At 38.3% G+C, this 11,311-nt stretch overlaps 1 non-coding gene across 1 annotated transcript; it reads right to left on the reverse strand.

Moving 5' to 3' along the window:
• Positions 1 to 1,832: 1,832 nt before the first annotated feature.
• LOC141610159 (small nucleolar RNA R71) lies at positions 1,833 to 1,939 on the reverse strand. The gene has a single exon (XR_012528055.1). It is a non-coding gene; the product is annotated as a small nucleolar RNA R71 (small nucleolar RNA).
• Between the last annotated feature and the right edge of the window lie 9,372 nt (positions 1,940 to 11,311).

Raw genomic sequence — 11,311 nt, forward strand, 5'->3', positions numbered from 1 at the left:
TCCACCTAATTTCCACTATAAATACCCCATTAGTCTAATTAGAAGAGCATGTTCTTCTTATCAATAATTAGAGTAGTTAATATCAATCAAATCTCTCTTTAGTTTTGTAATCAACAATTAATCAAGTTTTAATACAAGTTTTATTTCCTTAATCTCTCTTTTGTTCATCCTTTATTTTGGGTAATTGAAGATTATTTGGGTTATTATTGGGAGATTGACAACCTCTCAATCAAGCATCAAGTACTTCTTTTATTCTTTGCTTTATTATTGGAATCATTAGTAGGTATAATTCTCTTAATCCCTTTTTAATTATTGCTAATTACTTTCATTTATTCATCATGTTCCCTTTTGTTGGTATGATTGACAACCTTGCTAGCATGATCAACATGATAATGAGTGAGTAGTGACCTAGCTAGGGTTATGGGTAATTAGGGGAAACCAACATGGGGAATGATTCATGCTTAAATTAATATGCTTTCATGATTTATTTGCTTGCTTGTTTTGATCTCAACTCATGCACATGTTATGTTTGATGAAATGTGAGCCTATGAATCCTTGCATTTTTTACCCATCACCTATCTTTTCAATGAGACTTGTAAGACATAAACCAACTCGAGTCTCATTAGACCATGCATGTTGTTGAGTAGGGAAGATTAAGTCGACTTGTAGGTGTTGTACAATCTAATCGATTCGGCTCCGGGACCCAAACTTTCCTAGGATTGTAAGATATAACCCAACTCAATCCATCACAACAATAATTGCTTGCTTATAATTTGAGAACATGTTTGTGTTATCAATTCCCATGATTCCCCTATGACCCCATGATACCCTAGTGCTTTTTATCAATTGTTTACAACCCTTTTAATTCATCTTGCTTATTTACTTTCATTGCTATTTAGTTTATTGACCTTCTACATCAACCCAAATTGTGACACCCCTAAGACACCACTAGTTTCAATAGAAATCTCATCTCAATTCCCGTCCCTTGGGATCCGACCTTTACTTGCCTCTTTACTAATTGTAGAGTTGTTTGTGAAGCTATAAATTGTGTTTTGATTCGGACGTGACCCAACGACAATATCTATTCAATAGAGAACACGGAATCGTCCCGCATCAAAAATGGCGCCGTTGCCGGGGACGGTGTTAACTTGATTTAGATTTTCTTATATTATTATTAGTTGTGTCTTTCTTTGCCTTGAGGAAGTAAAACTCCTCAAGGTTTGTTCTAATTTTTTTCAAGTTGTTTGATATTTTGCATGTCTAGAAGGTCACAAGGTGATTTGTTACCTTTTGATCGTGAAATTGAAAGAACTTTGACAACCAATAGGAGACTTGCTAGGAGGAATTTGAGAGGTATTAGTGAGGTTGTAGATATTCAACCAACTATTGAGTTCATCAACCCTTTTGCAAGAGAAGGTGAGGAGAACCCACTACAAAATACCCCACAAAATCAACCTACAATGCCTAAGTTTTCATCACATTCCGTACCCACCGAGGAGAACCTACCCAATGGTACTCCCACACCACAACATCTAACCGGAAATTTTATTGCCAAATCCGCCTTTATCCAATTAGTCGAAAGGAGCTAATTTGGGGGGATGCCTAGTGAAGACCCTCATTCTCATATGGAAACCTTTTGTGACTATTGTGATGCGATTTCTCAAACCGGTGTAACTCAAAACCAAATTCGATGGGTCTTATTTCCTTTTTCTCTATTTGGCACCGCAAAACAATGGTTGAAGGGCCTTGATAAGGCCTCTCTCGGAATTGATTCTTGGAAGAAGTTGGCTCTAGCTTTCTACAAAAAATTCTACCCACCGGAAAAGACTAACATGCTAAGAGCTCAAATTACGGGGTTTAAGCAAAGGGATGAAGAATCTTTGTATGAAGCTTGGGAGCGGTTCAAAGGAATTTGTCGCTCATGTCCTCACCATGGACTTAGCGAGTGGTTCTTGGTACAACAATTTTGGAACGGTCTATATGAAGATTCAAGGAACATTCTCAACATGGGATCAAATGAAATGTTCACCGAAGTTGATGACAATCAAACATGGAACAAAATTGAGGAAATGGCGGTCCATAACTCACAATATAGTAGACCTCGCAAGGCTACTAGAGGAGGAAAGCATGAAGTGGACTCCGTCACTCAATTGGGTGCTCAACTTAGTGCTCACATTGACACAGTCAATTTGAAGTTTGAAAAAGCTATGGCTAGACTTGAAGAAGCCTCAAAATCACCAAAGCATCATGTTAATGCCATGACGGCATCCTCATCAATCCCAAGTGGGATATGTGAGAATTGTGGAACTTTGGGACATGACCAAAGTGAATGTAGGGGAAAAAATGAACAAGTGAATGCTTTCCAAGCATACAAGAGTGGTACCCCTTATTCCAACTATTACAATGAAAACACCAAATTCCATCCAAATCTCTTATACAAAAGCCAAAATGTTCAAAATCCTCAAACAACATACACCCCACCTCCCATGAGAAACCAAAATCAAAGACCCTTTTACAACCAAAACCAAGGTTACCAAAATCAAAATCCATACAATCACCAAAATGACCAAGGTTTTGATGTTCAAAAAGCGGTCCTCCAAATGCAAAAGAATCAACAAGAGTTTTTCACTCAAATGCAAAAAGATAGTCAAGCAAAGGAAACCACCATCAACAACATTCTAGCTCACACCAAGATGTTGGAAACCCAATTGACTCAACTAGCATCTTCAAGCTCACAAAGACAAAAATGGCAATTACCACCTCAAGGTAATCCCCCAAGACATGAAACGGTTAGTGCTATTCACTTGAGAAGTGGTACAAGGTATGAAGCACCGAAGAAGCAAGTTGAGGATGAAGTTGTGGAAGCTAGTGATAAGGAAGAAATTGTGCAAAACTCCAAGGATGGAGAATCATCAAAAGAAGAGATTTCAAAGAAAAATGAAGACGAGGTCAAGGTGAAGGAGCCCATTGTGATTAGACTTCCTTTTCCAAGTCGTCAAGCCAAGCCCAAATTTAATGACCAACTTGGAAAGTTTATGGAAATTGTGAAGAATTTGGAAGTCTCGATTCCTTTCACGGAATTAATCAATCCCGTGCCGGCCTATGCGAAATACATAAAAGACATCCTCACAAAGAAGAAGTCGATCCGGAAGCTTGAGACTATCGCCTTCAGTAAGGTGAGTAGTGCAATACTTCAAGGGAGTTCACCTCCAAAACTAAAAGATCCGGGAAGCTTCTCAATACCGTGTACCATTGGCGACACCACGATCAACAAAGCCTTATGTGATCTAGGGGCTAGTGTGAGTGTTATGCCGTACTCGGTGAGTAAAAGGTTGGGGATGGGAGAGCTTAAGTGCACCAATATCACGCTCCAAATGGCCGATAGATCGACAAAGACACCATTAGGGATATGGGAAGATGTTCCCGTGCGAATTGGGAAGTTTTTCATCCCGGTGGACTTTGTCATTGTTGATATGGAGGAATATTCCAACATTCCAATCATTCTAGGAAGACCCTTATTACACACCGCGGGTGCGGTGATTGATGTAAAACATGGAGAACTCACTCTAGAAGTGGGAGATGAGAGTATAACTTTTAATCTTGACAAAACTATGAGGGCTCCTCGTTTGCATGAACCGTGTTTTATGATCGATCATTATAGTCGGAAGGATGAAAGGAAGAAGTCGGAACTCCAATGGAAGAAGAAAATTGAAGATGCTCCATTCAAAGAGCAAGTGAATTGTGACAAAGAGAGCTTGCAAAGCTCACCAAAGTCAAGCAATGAAGAAGATGGCCTCATTGGCCAAGAAGAAGAAATGGGAGAATTGTCTCCACCAAATCAAGAGCTTTTCAATGATCAACTTAATGAAGTTTGTGGTCTTTGGGACGACGAATTTGAAGGGATTTTTAATCCTTACATTGGTAATGCCATCGATCAAGACCGACAATAAAGGCCAAGGTCTATTGAAGACCTCTATCATGACAATGAACAAGCATTTGATTACTTCTTCAAGGTGTTGAGAAACATCAACAACACCTTGAACATGCCCCCTTGACATCTCATCAAGAATGAGAGTTTGGTGGAGTCCTCCCTAAACCACCATTTGTAAATATTTCTAACTCCCTAACTTGCATTTCAAATTCTTATATTGCATTTTTGTCATCTTTGGATTTTTATACTTTGATCAAGATAATTGTCATGTTTGAGAGAAGTGAGGGAGGGACTAACGATTTCAATTGATGTGTAGTGCTTTAGCTTAGTGTGGGGATGGCAATTGCCTAGGCTATCCATGCCTTAGTAGTGCCCCCACAATGAAGAACACGAGATATGAAGAAGAATGGAAGAATGACAAGGGTTATGCATTGTACACGGATGGAACTGAATCCGGGTACAAAGGGGTCGAATCCGAGCGGATTCAGGAGAATCCGCCCGTCTTCAGACAATCCGGGCGTGTTGGGTAGAAGACGCACGTCCTGAAATGAGCTGAACTTTTGATATTTTTGACTGTCAGCGAATCCGGGCGACCTACAGCAGAAACCGCCCGTCTTCAATAATCCGCCCGTCCTGAAGGAAAGACGCCCGTCTTCTTGGCTGAGGAAAACAAGAAAAATCCCTGTAAAGGAATCCGCCCGTCTTCTGCAGAAGACGCCCGTCCCGTGATTGCAAATCCGAGCGTCTTCACTAAAAGACGCCTGTCTTTAGGCGAGTTTTTCCCAACCCAGAAAAGGCAGAATCCGCCCGTCTCGAGCAGAATCCGCCCGTCTTGCCCCTGCAGTTCAAACTTTTCGGGTTTTATAAACCCCCTCCCACCTTCATTTCTTCATTCCTTCATTCATAACACTACTCATAAACTCCAAAACCCTCATCCTCTCCATTACAAAAACAAAATTCCTCAACAACATTCACCAAAATCAAACCAAAGCATCCTTTTAACAACAAATCAATCACTCCTTTTTCAACAAAAATCAAAACCAAGCACAAAATCTTCAACCTTTGAGTCGATTTTTGAATTCATAAAGGCAAAGCCTTTCACCTTTAAATCGATTTGGGTACACTACAAATTGAAGACTTTTCACTCTTTTCTTGGTTTAATTCATCAATGGCAAGGACTAAGGGAGCAACAAAGGCACCAAAGGCAAAGACACTTTCATTAAGGCAAAAGACTCTTCAAGCAAAGAAAGCATTGGCTATGGTGGTAGCAAACCCAAACTTGGAAGTGCAATAACAACAACAACCTCCCATGGGAGCAACAACATCTACTACTCCGGAAATTGATCAACTTGCAAACTATCCGGAGGTAATTTTCATTTCCAAATCCCATAGGGACACTTTTGCCAAGTTTGCTAGAAAATCATTTCAATCCACCAAGTTTATTTGTGAAGATACCTTAAATAAGTTGGGTGTCCTTGAGCAAACTAGAGCCTTCTTTAAAGCCATGGGGTTGGAGAAATTGTTTGAATCAAAAGAATTGACATACTCCTCCCTTACTTTAGAATTTTTGAGTTCTTTGAAAGTTAACAAGGTTGAGACTAGGGAGAACCTCGAGTTTCGTCTAGCTAATGTTAGTAGATGCATCTCCTTTGCGGAAATGGGTGAAGCTTTGGGTCTTAGTGATTCACCGAGTTATTTTAAGAATGTTGGCAAGTATGACCCCGACCCTCTTTGGGAGGCGATTTCCGGAAGGAAATTTGAGGACTTTCATGCGAGTCGTGCTCTTTTAGTCCACCATCCGGGCATAAGAGTATGGCACAAGGTCATAAGAAACACCATCATTGCAAGAAAAGATACCAACCATTTCACCAAACTTGATTTTATTCTTCTTGAGTCGGCTTTGAACATTGGAAGGGAACACACCAAGCCTTTCAACTCTCTAAGGCTTTTGGTGGATAGATGGCTAAACATTGATTGTGGGAAGAAAGGCACTACCGTTATTGTGAATGGAGGCCTAGTCACTATCCTAGCTAAATACTTTGATCCTAACTTCAATAAGGATAACAAGTATGAGGCGAAAGAGGGTGGTCATCTCGTTGATATGCATACTATGATACACAAGTACAAGTGGGTCGCCCATAACCCTCTTGACACCAAGTATGGATGGCTCACTAGTGAGGCTAGATCTTTCACTTTGCCTTCAAATATTTGTCGATTGAGTGTCCACCGGACCAATTATCTACTTCCCCTTTCAAAAGAGGCCGAGTACATTATCCGACAACAAAAGGGTGAACTTGAAATGCCCTCCTCATCCATTATCACACCACCCTACCCTTTCGAGTACCAAGAGTTCAAGCCGGAAGGTGTTGAAGCAAGAAATGATTATTTGACTCTTCTCATGCAAGCAATGCACAAGCAAGCCTTTGAGGATCGGAAAAATGCTTACTTAGCTCAATATCCACCCCTCCTACACTTAGCTAGGCAAGGACTACTTGACCCATCATGTCCTTTGCCTAGTTGGGCGGATAGAGAGAACCTCTTTCCGAGTGCATCTAGGGTTGTTCGGGGTGATAATAAGGTTGTCGGTAATGAAGAGGTTGATGATAACATTGATGAGGAAGCAAGTGAAGAAGGAGAAGAGGATGATGAGCAAGGTGAAGAAGAAGGTGAAGAAGCAAGTAAAGAGGGAAGTGGCAATGAGACCACTTCTAATGAGGAAGATGATGATAGTGATGATATGATGGAAGATTAGCAAGCTTTGGAGGCTCCTACCCTCTCAAGGTTTGTCTATTTCTCTCTTTGTTTTAATTATTTTTCTTGATCATTGTTGGAGTAGTCCTAGCACCATAGAGGACTAACACCTCGGTACTTTTGAGGTGTTCTCATTTTATTGTTCCCACCTTTCAAAATCCAAAATGACAAATTAGTTTCATGCATTGCATAGTGTGTGCATGAACTACACCCATCCTTAGGACATTAGCAATAGTGTCTAGATCGGTTTGGGGAAGTTAATGCATACACAACGGGAGGTAATCTAAATTATCCTCTCCGTCATAAACAAAAACCATGCATCATGTAGTGTAGATTAGTGTAGCTTGCATTTAGTGTAGAAATCATGCATCATGTTTGCATAATTTCCCATCATTTTGGCCATTGAGGACAATGCCCATATTAGTGTGGGGATGGGGAATTCTAACTTAACTTTTATTCAAAAATCCAAAAAAAATTGAAAAATTTCGAAAAAACCATAAAAATTTGAAAATTGAAAAACCCACAAACATGTTTATTTCTTTTGTAGTGTAGTCTTGTATATATTGTTGTATATATTGTGTTTGTTCTATCATTGTTCACATTGATTGACTACGCCACATCCGAGACATGAAGATCATGAAGACCGCATGGTATGATCTTTCCAATCTCCTTTTTCCTCTTTATGTTAATAACTATGTGGCTTTGTTTTGATTGATGCGGTATAACAATGTGAACTTAGGACTTGCATTTAGTTTATATGTCATATTAGTTGATAGAATCATATGCATTAAGATGTATATAATAGTTGCATCATGGCATATAGTTGCATTTAGATAAAAAGTTTTTAAAAATGCCTAATTGAGAACTTTGACAAGAGCAACTAAGCCATTATAAATACTTTTTCAACTTAAGACTTTGCCTACTAGAATGGTTGTAAAACACCCTAGATTGTGTCATACTAGTGTCTTTTGACCCATGACCCAAAGCCTAGTCAAGGGTTTGCATGTGAGTCACCTATCCAACCCCATGATGCGATGTGGACTTGGTTAACTTGTCTAGGTGACCTTGATTGACCTTGTGGTAAGGCAACCCAAAAATACTTTCTATCAATAAGTTTGAAGTGCTCATTTCGAAAATTTTGTCATGTGGAAGTAATTTATTGCTAAGGAAACCTCAAATGTTATGAAATGTTGAAATGTTGAGAAATTTAGTTGTTTTGATGGAGGCGTACCACTTCGATGTGCTTTGGAGAGGGATCCATTGAATTGGGCCCCCACACGGTTGTGAATTCGACCGCCCAGAGACAGAGTGACTATCACCCCGAAAAGCTATTGTCTAGAGGTTAACCGGTTGCCTAATAAGCGATTGGCGAAAGCAAAGGACACTAGCCCAGAAGGGACAAACCCCGTCTTAAATTTTTGAAATGTGAAAGGTTAAATGAGGTCAATTTTTGAATACTAGTCATATCCACCCTTTGTTTATAACGATTTGAGCATTTCATTCCCAAAAAGCCTTTTTGTCAAGCCACTTTGTCGAGCTTGGGACGATCCATGACCTTTACTTTTGTAGAGAATTCGAGACTTGTCATGTCATATGCTACTAGCATCATAGGGATCATCATTCCACCACCATCCGATCGCTCTTGACGAAAGCATTTGGAAATTGAGGACGAAAGTAGTCTAGTTTAACACCATTTGGAGGTGATTTAGTGCCATCCTCTTAGCCTTAGTAATTTGTTGAACTAGTATTTGTGAAGGATTATATGCTCTTAAATTTGTTCTCTTTTAGTTGCCTCCGCCACTTGATGAGGAAGTGGCTATTCCTTTTGTAGATGCATCCATTATTTGATTTTGTGTGCTTAATGTTTGGATGTGTCGCCATTTTGGCAAGACCCACCTTGCCTTGCAAGAAGCCATCCTACCTCATGGTTGTTTTGTTGTGAGTTGAAGGGGCGGAGTGAGATCCGCTAATTGTCTCATATCGGCTATGTTATTAGGTTAGTTTAAATAATGGTTCTAGTCTTTGTCACCTCTTTACTCGGGACGAGCAAAGGTTCGGTTTGGGGATATTTGATGTGACCATAATTAGCGCATATTTAGCCCCCGAATTAGCCTTGTTCCTATGCTTTTTAGTGCATATTTGGGTCGTTTATTGTCTTTAGTTCTTTGTTTTGCATATTCTCTGAGATTTTGATCCCTTGGTAGGAAAGGAGTGCAAATCTTGCATTTTCATGGCAAAACGAGACTAAATTGATTGAATTCAATGACCAAGCATCAAGGAGTGACAAGATTAGAAGGCCTTTGTACATATTATAGTAGATGAGCAATGTTAAGAAAGGATCCTTGAGTCCCCAAGGAAATCCCCAAGGATTTTATGAAGAAATGGGAAGAAAAGAAGAAGAAACAATGCTGAGTTACAATCCGTGCGGTTTCTCCACAATCCACTCGTCCTCCACAAGCACAATCCGTGCATCTTCCTTCAAAGATGCCCGGGTTAGCAGCCACAAGAATCCGCCCGGATTCCCTCGAAGACGCCCGTCTTCCCCCGCCTGAATCCGCCCGTCCCGACACCAATACGCACGGATTCCAGTACAGCGAAATTTCGTCTTCTCCAAGCTACAAAGAAAGAAGCCCTTCCTTCGAAAAATACCGGCTCTTCCTTGCTCAATCTAAAATGTGTAATTACTAGTTTAGCCCTTAGTTAACCCTAATGCATCCACCTAATTTCCACTATAAATACCCCATTAGTCTAATTAGAAGAGCATGTTCTTCTTATCAATAATTAGAGTAGTTAATATCAATAAAATCTCTCTTTAGTTTTGTAATCAACAATTAATCAAGTTTTAATACAATTTTTATTTCCTTAATCTCTCTTTTGTTCATCCTTTATTTTGGGTAATTGAAGATTATTTGGGTTATTATTGGGAGATTGACAACCTCTCAATCAAGCATCAAGTACTTCTTTTATTCTTTGCTTTATTATTGGAATCATTAGTAGGTATAATTCTCTTAATCCCTTTTTAATTATTGCTAATTACTTTCATTTATTCATCATGTTCCCTTTTGTTGGTATGATTGACAACCTTGCTAGCATGATCAACATGATAATGAGTAAGTAGTGACGTAGCTAGGGTTAATGGGTAATTAGGGGAAACCAATATGGGGAATGATTCATGCTTAAATTAATATGCTTTCATGATTTATTTTCTTGCTTGTTTTGATCTCAACTCATGCACATGTTATGTTTGATGAAATGTGAGCCTATGAATCTTTGCATTTTTTACCTATCACCTATCTTTTCAATGAGACTTGTAAGACATAAACCAACTCGAGTCTCATTAGACCATGCATGTTGTTGAGTAGGCAAGATTAAGTCGACTTGTAGGTGTTGTACAATCTAATCGATTCGGCTCCGGGACCCAAACTTTCCTAGGATTGTAAGATATAACCCAACTCAATCCATCACAACAATAATTGCTTGCTTATAATTTGAGAACATGTTTGTGTGATCAATTCCCATGATTCCCTTATGACCTCATGATACCCTAGTGCTTTTTATCAATTGTTTACAACCCTTTTAATTCATCTTGCTTATTTACTTTCATTGCTATTTAGTTTAGTGACCTTCTACATCAACCCAAATTGTGATGAATATCTTTTTCAGATCTAAAATTGAAAAGTTGATGAATATAATTTTTCTCATGTTTTTATGATTATTATTGATAAATCCGATAAACCGTAACATAGTTTTTCCGATAATTTTACGAAATTTTAACCTAATTTTTTTGAACATTATGATTGTCATGGTATTTTTAAAGAATGTTCATGAGTTTAAATTTCAAATTTTGAATTCATTTGAAATTTTTGTGATTTATTTGAAGTTGATGGCTTTATTTTGTAATTTTAAGTCCATTAATGAACAATTTTAAGACATATAAGTTAATTATAGTCAAATGATTAGTGGAGACTAATTTTGAGTCCTAAGATGGTTAGGGTAATTAACTTGTGCATAAATATGAATTTATGTATTTTATTGTGATTTTATAAGGTTGAATCTCGCAAATCCGTAAAAACCGTTTATTATACGATATTGGCTCCTTAAAGGCGATTTAGCATAAAATTGGGCATGTTCATACATATTATAATGCTGCATTTTATTTATGATTGTCATAATTTTATTTTTATGTAATTTTATTTTTATGTAATTTTATTTTTATGTAATTTTACTTAGTATGGCCTTAGTTTTAATAGGTATTACCCGAAATGTATGGGAATATCGATTCGGTTGTAATTTATTGTGATCTCGTATCACCGTTTTGTAATTTAATAGATTCATTTTATTTTAATTACAAATGTATGATAGGAAATTATGTAATTTTTTATGTAATTTAATTATTTCGGAGTTCCTTGAAGACGGTGTCACTCAAGAAGGCGATACATAAAAACGGTGTTACCTCGAGTTGCGTGCCTCAACCGAAGTTCAAGGGACCAATGGAGTTGATTTCCGAATATGTAATAGTTAATTAGATTTTCTATTTTAGGAAGGCCATACTAGGATTTAATTTATGCTTTGCATTTTATTTATATGTTGCATGCATCGCTAAATCGCCATTACTAAAACATGCATCAT

Source organism: Silene latifolia, chromosome 10 (assembly GCF_048544455.1).
Source record: "Silene latifolia isolate original U9 population chromosome 10, ASM4854445v1, whole genome shotgun sequence".
Taxonomy (NCBI): domain Eukaryota; kingdom Viridiplantae; phylum Streptophyta; class Magnoliopsida; order Caryophyllales; family Caryophyllaceae; genus Silene; species Silene latifolia.